The sequence below is a fragment of the Chrysochloris asiatica genome, unplaced genomic scaffold, assembly GCF_000296735.1.
Source record: "Chrysochloris asiatica unplaced genomic scaffold, ChrAsi1.0 scaffold00177, whole genome shotgun sequence".
Lineage (NCBI taxonomy): Eukaryota > Metazoa > Chordata > Mammalia > Afrosoricida > Chrysochloridae > Chrysochloris > Chrysochloris asiatica.
The window spans coordinates 5,961,372-5,968,502 of NW_006408695.1; the positions used below are offsets into that span (position 1 = coordinate 5,961,372).

At 40.1% G+C, this 7,131-nt stretch overlaps 1 pseudogene; it reads right to left on the reverse strand.

The window, feature by feature from the left end:
* LOC102835495 overlaps positions 1 to 6,097 on the reverse strand; it is a 24,735-nt pseudogene extending 18,638 nt beyond the window's left edge.
* Between the last annotated feature and the right edge of the window lie 1,034 nt (positions 6,098 to 7,131).

Consider the following 7,131-nt stretch of genomic DNA (forward strand, 5'->3'; position numbering starts at 1 on the left):
GGATGCTTCACTCTCCACTCTAGTCCTCTGTGGCTATGTCACTGACTCTGGGCCCAAGAGTCCCCAGGTCTTGCCACACTGCTGGCCAATCAGGTCTCCACCTGGGTTCACAGGAGCCTATTGAACGTGGTAGGACTTAGCTTGCAGCTTCATTGCTGTTTTCCCTCACTTTTCCTAATTGGTGATGAACGTGGTCACCAATCAGAGCGTGTAATCCCACTGAGTCTTAGTCTTGGAAGGGGGTTTGCACTGAGGGGACCTGACCACTTGCCTTGATGTCTCCTGAGTGAGCAACTTGCTTGTTCTTGTAGTAACAGTCGGTCTGCCTCTATTGTTTTGTATTTTTCCTGTAGGTTTTTCTTTCAAGAAGTATCTTTTGTTCTTCTAGCTGCTCCAGGCTGGTCTGCTCATACTATTGCATTTTTTAAAGATGGAATGGAATCTCTTTACAATTAACTTCTCTATTGGTTTAGATATGGGAGCAAGATGAAACTATTTGCTGCTGTGAAAGTGTTCATCTCAGAAACCCTATGGAGCAGTTCTGTAGGGTCCGGTAGGTCACTGTCTTGTAGGGTCGCTATGGGTATGATTGACACCATAGCAGTGGGTTTCGGATTGCTTTAGAAGTATTTTCTCTTTCTTAGTTTCAGATTCTCTTTTCCTCTTACTGTTCTCTTTACACTCACTCCTGTCTTTGATCACAGTTCTGGAAATCTATTATTTGCACATGATAAACTACAGAGATCTGAGCTCTCCATAACCTTGCAGAGTGAAGGAGAAAATCTCGCATGGACCCAAGTTCCACAATTACTATTACCAGAAATATACTTTTGATGTTTGGTGTTCTATTTCTATAACACACTGTTTTCTGGTTTTTTGCCTCAAGAGCCTTCCATTTTGGGGAGGATGGGAATAGGATTCTTTTGATTCAATAGCGAATAATTGTTACCATGACTAATTGTGATAGTCACAACTGTAAAGGCAGAAGATGTGAAACAAACAAAAGGGAACAGTGGGGTGGGGGGGGAGGTGTAGTTAAGCTTTCATTCCAGGAACAGAGGACCTTAGGACCATCAAGAGAGAAGAACAGGAGCAGAGTGTGGATTCCTAACCAGAGAAGCAGCAACACCAGAGCTGGAAGCAGAGGCAATGACATAGAGAGATAGAGCAGCTGAGGACTGTAGACCCATGGAAAGAGAAAGGCTCTGTGCCAGTGGGCAGGAGGCTGGCTTGCAAAATGTGTCCTTTAGCTGTTTAAATGAATATATATTTTTGGTGTATTTTGTGTACATTAAAAAAAAAAAAAAAAAGAGGGAATAGAGGTAAATACTGTCAACTGATGATGCATGAAGAGGATTGTAATCATTGCAATGAAACAAAATATCATTGGTTGAATGCAAGGCTGATGATCTGCCCTATAAACTAACACTTAATTCACAATAAAAGCTTAAAAAACAAGAAAAAGAAAGAAACTTTCATTTCAGGATGTGTGTGTGTACATGTGGGTTTTTGTGTGTGTGTGTGTGTGTTTTTCTGGCATTTCCTGCAAATGCCTAATGTTGATTATAAATGGGTAATTGATCACAGAATCTCCCAGGAAGAGACCATAAAGGTATCTGGCTGTTCTTTGAGTCTTGGGTCAAGTAGTTTCTGCAGGTGGTCCTCAGGTAAGAAAGGGAAACAGAGAGCCAGGCTCTTCATGCTTGCCAAGTCAGTCCCATCTAGAGACCCTACAGTGGTCCCATAGCCTGCAGGATTCAGTACAAATCTTGGAGTCTGGCACTCAAAAGTAGTATCAGGACCTGACAAAACTAACAATAAATATATGTTGGGGAAAAAAAAAACAACCCACCAGTATGTGAAGGCAGGTCTCTAAGACTTGGCCCACCTCTTCCAACATGGCAAAACATTCTTCTCCCTTCTGTAGCACATTGTAAGCTGCAGCCAAACACACTACTTACCTTCCTTCACTTCCCTGCACTTTGACCCCTTCGGAACCTTGTTCCAGCACTTTTCCTGATTAACATGATCAATCCCCATTTCTGTCTGTTGAATACAACTTTCTCTTTTATGAAGTATTCCCTGATCTCTCCTCCACCCTTTCAACTTGTAGCCAAATGGACTTTTCTTTCTTCTTTGTTCCTCAAAGTAACTTACCCTTCTATCATTTAAAGGGCATTATTGATATCCACTAAAGTGAAAACTGTCTGAGGACAGGAACCCTTTTATGTTTCTTTATAGTCTTCATAGCACCTAACATAGGGTTCAATGTGTAGTTGTCTTTAAGATAGCCCTCTGGCTTGAATTGAATTTCAAATCACCTTCTCCCCACTAGGTAGTAGAGAGGGAATAAGTGTGTCCTCATGCTTTCCTCCTCTATTGAAAGCTGAATTATTTCTGTCCTGACCTCTGATCTAAATTGACACATGCTATCTTAGAAATCTACAAGATGAAGGAGTAAGTGGAATAGCCACTGGTCCTGTGAAACATAGAGGCACATGCACACTGTGCAGTCCCTCTCACAGCCCTGGAAATTGACAGGAGTATATAGAGCTGTTCTGTTGCTGAGCGGGCTTGAAACTTGTTTTGCCCTAGGCTTCTTCCCTCAGCAGGTATTATGGGGTATTATGAGTTGCCAACTGGGACAGTAGGACACCCAGCCTGTGCCCAGGTACTAATCCCAGTGAGCAAGCCTGCAAGGTCAGGGCTTCACAGTATCTTTGATTCTTAATCATGAACCTGGGAGTCATTTGAGTTATCTCAGGCTGTCAAAGCTAGAAAGACTATCTGGTTCCAAGGACAACACTCGTTGTGAATCTTTGAATCTCAGACTCTGGAAAACCAGAGCTGGAAGTAACATTAAAAATCATCCTATCTGATGCTTCATTTTACAGATAGGGAACCAGATCAAAGTTCCTCTGCTTAGAAAATGATGGTATAAGCTGCATTCATTCATTCATCCATCCATTGATCTATCATTCATTACATATTCACTAACACGTACAGCATGTGCTTGACTCTGGACATGAAAATGTGAGTAAGATATGGTTTCTACTCTCTAAGAGTTTACTACCCACATACACACAATTATGATTCAGTGTGATGTGTCCTAATATATGCATGGGCAGAGTGTCCTATGAGCCCATATAGGAGTTAATGACTAATCTACTCTGCCTGTAGAAGTGAGGAGAGACTTTTAAGAAAAGGTGACATTCAAGCAAAGCATGAAAGGAAGGGGAAGAGTTCTATAAATAAAGACAGAATAAAGGGATCACAGAGTGAGAATGGTTTATTCAAATGCACCATCAAATGTCAAGATAATAGTGAATTGTCCAGTGGGACTCCTGGAAAGGGTGTGTGGATTAGGGAACATGAAAGGTGCTGTGGCTGGAGTGAAGGGACATGGAAGTGTCTTGTGTAGATCTTCAGGGCTGTGTTGAGTGTTGGATCTTTATCTTGACTGTGACAGAGGGCTTTGGAAAGTGTTCAGATGGAGAAGTGTCACATCAAATTTACATTTCAGAAAGAGCTCTTTGGCCAGGAAGAGTCAGAGAATTGTCCTAGAAAGAAAAGCAGTAATAGTTACCCTTTAAACATATAAATCTGATGATGTCACCTCCTTGCTTATAATCCTCTGAATTCATACTTCCTGTCCCTGCTCTGAGAATTCTCTACCACAGATTCCTGGGTAGTGTTGTGGGAGAAAGATGAAGCTGTCTGCTCCAGGAAAGATTTAGTCTCTAAAACCCTGTATAAGCTTGCTTATAAAGTCAAAATCAAGTCAATGGCAGTGGGTTCATCTGTTTGCTTTGTTTTCATTTTAGAGGGCAATGATTGTTCAGTGGCCCAATCCTTGTCATCCATGTGGGAGACATGGGTTAAATTCTCAACCCATGTACCTCGTGTACAGCCAGCATTCATCTATCAGTGGAGGTTCATGCGTTACTATGATGAACAGGATTCAGTGGAGCTTCCAGACTAAGATGAACTAGGATGAAAGATGTAGCACTCTGTTTCTAAAATTCAGCCAATAAAAACACTATGGATCACAATGGCCTGATCTACAACCCATCATGGGGAGGCAACATTTCTATCCATTGTGCATGGGGTCACCATGAGTTGGGACTACTTTGATAACAACTAGCAACATCACTGTCTGATTTATTTGAAGCTAGCTGTCTGTCTGTACTCTTCAAATGAGAGTACCAGGAGAACAAGGGCTCTATTTGTGACTTACTCATTGTCTTAGGCTTATATGGCTAAATCTAGACCTAGATAGATAGCTCATGCAATTGTTGTTGTTGTTGTTAGGTGCCATCAAGTCAGTACTGACTCATAGCGACCTTATGCACAGCAGAATGAAACACTTTCCGATCCTGGACCAACCTCACTATTGTTGCCATGCTTGAGTCCATTGATGCTGCCACTTGGCCAATCCATCTCGTTGGGGGTTTTCCTCTTTTTCCCTGACCGTCCACCTTATCAAACATGATATCCTTCTCCAGCAACTGCTTCCTCCTGACAATATGTCCAAAGTATGAAAGACGAAGATTGGCCATCTTGGCCTCTAAGGAGCACTCTGGCTGCACTTCTTCCAAAATGGATCTATTGGTTCTTTTGGCAGCTTATGGCACTTTCAATATTCTCCTCCAACACCATAACTCAAAAGCATCAATTCTTCTACTGTCTTCCTTATTCACTGTCCAACTTTTGCATGCATATGAGGTTACTGAAAATACCATGGCTTGGGTCAGGCACACCTTGTTCCTCAAGCTAACATCTTTGCTCTTCAACATTTTAAAAATATCTTGTGCAGCAGATTTGCCTAATGCAATACGTCGTCTGATCTCTTGACTGCTGCTTCCATGAGTGTTGATAGTTGATCCAAGAAGAATGAAGTCCTTGACAACTTCAGTCTTTTCACTGTTGATAAGAATGCTGTTTATTGGTCCAGTGGTGAGGGATTTTGTTTTCTTTACATTGAGATGTAATCCATACCGAAGGCTGTGCAATTGTGGTGGCTGGTTAAACCCAAATCCAGGGGTCAAGTATCATGCTCTTCTGACTCACCTAGTTGCCAGAGCTGATGAATTCAATGTTACCAGGCTGCACTGAAAACTGCTAGTTTATGGGGCTGTGGGAGCTGGTGAATCCCAAAATATGCAGGTCATATAGCAGACTGTTGGCTCACATGCCAAGAACTGAAGGTCAGAGGGAGCAAATTTTGCTAGAATATATCAGATGCAGGCCACACCCCCAAGGAAATGATTCATTGTCAATTCATTGGCTGCTAACATCAGGTTACAAAATGGAGGGTGATTACATTGTACTACATTATGAAAGAACATCAGCCCAATGTTTGTCAAATCATTGAGAATCATAGCCTAGCCACGCTGACATATAAGGTTAACCATCACACTCACATGGGTATATCCAGGCTTTGCACAGTTCGAAAAGATACAAAATGATTGACATGCCCCTGACCTTGGAAAATGGCAAAGAAGATGGAGAAGAAGGGATTAATCTGAAGTCTATTGGAAGTATTAACACTGGTATGGGTTTGTAGATTCAGAGATGAGCTCTGAAGAAGGCACCTTTCTGTCCTATGGCTGGAATCTTACTCAGATTACCAGAGCCAGAGATGCTTCCAGGGAGTTGATGTGCAACTCAGGCAGCATGTGTGACATGGAGTTCATGTAATACATTTGGGGAGAATTTGTTCTTTTGGTCTTCTCCAGGTAATAAATAATTCAAAGCAGATCACTACAAGTATACCATACTTCAGTGTTGTGGTTTTGATAAAATTCAGTTAGAGGGAGGCAAAATTTATTTGACTATACATCCTCCCTTTCTATATTCACTGCACATAATTAGAGATTGAGAGCTGGTCTTCATTAATTAAAAAAAAAAAAAATGAGGTTATGTTTTTAACTGACAATTTGCTGCTCACACCTAAGAGTTTTTATTATTGACAACCAGTTGTATTTTATTCTCTTGCTCACTTCACCTTGTGTGTCTTCACATTGTCATTCTCTAGAATGTAATCTTCAAAGATCTTCTCCTCTGTGTTTCTGTGTTCTGGTCTGTGCTTGGTCATTACCTATTTGGGGGACAGACAGGTTACTTTTTTGGGGACTTCACTTTCCTCAACTGCAAAATAAGAATGGTAGTCAATGACCTATACATTGCTTTAGAATTTACATGCTTGCTCTGTGTCTCAAATTTCCCTAGCTAGGGTAAGAGTTCTTCTTTATCTCAGCTTTTGAAAATAATATAAACAATGACTATCCAGGAAACCCCATAAAATACAACTTTTTTTTATATATACTTCTGTGTTGTTTCTTTCAATTTCTAACCATAGGATTTTTTGCAGAGTTATAATCAGAGCGTATAAACATTTCTTTTCCTTGAACGTTATTTGCTATAAGCTTTTCATATTGTTAGAGTCTTCCTATTTATCATTTTAAAGGATACATAATTTTTCATGGATTTACTAAGTCATAAATTACTTAACCATTTCCAAATTGTTGGGAATTTGAATTCTTTCCAGGTCTTCATACTTTAAAGAGCTTTGAATATACAGGCTTTTTTTTTTTTTTTTCCCATCTTTAAAGTTACTCCTTAGGGTAAATCCTTAGGAGTGAAATTACTGAATGAGTTTTTATGACTCTAGTATTGTTCAATGGCTCTCCAGAAGGACTGTGTCAATTTATGTTCCATTTGTGTTCCATGTACCAATATGGCAATTTCACAAAAACTTCACCAACATATTAAAAAAAAAAAAAATCAATTTCCTTTATTTTATGTATATATTTTAAAGTTGAACTTGTATTGTTGCTAAATCAGGGTTATCATCAGTCAGGCTAAAGTTATAATACAATGCTTAGCAAAGAGAAGAACTCAATAAGGGGTACTATTATTATTATAGAGAGAATTTAAGAGGGCTAAGCATGCTTGTCCTATCCTTGAACACAGTTTTTTACTACCCACTGTCTCTGGTTCAATTTAACACATTATTTACCTCCAGTAAAAGTGCCACCAAACTTTTTCTATTACAAGGTAACTAAAATTCCTTAGACCTAAAATCATAGTCTAAGTTCTCTTCCTTGCTGATTCTCTCCTCCCTTCCAC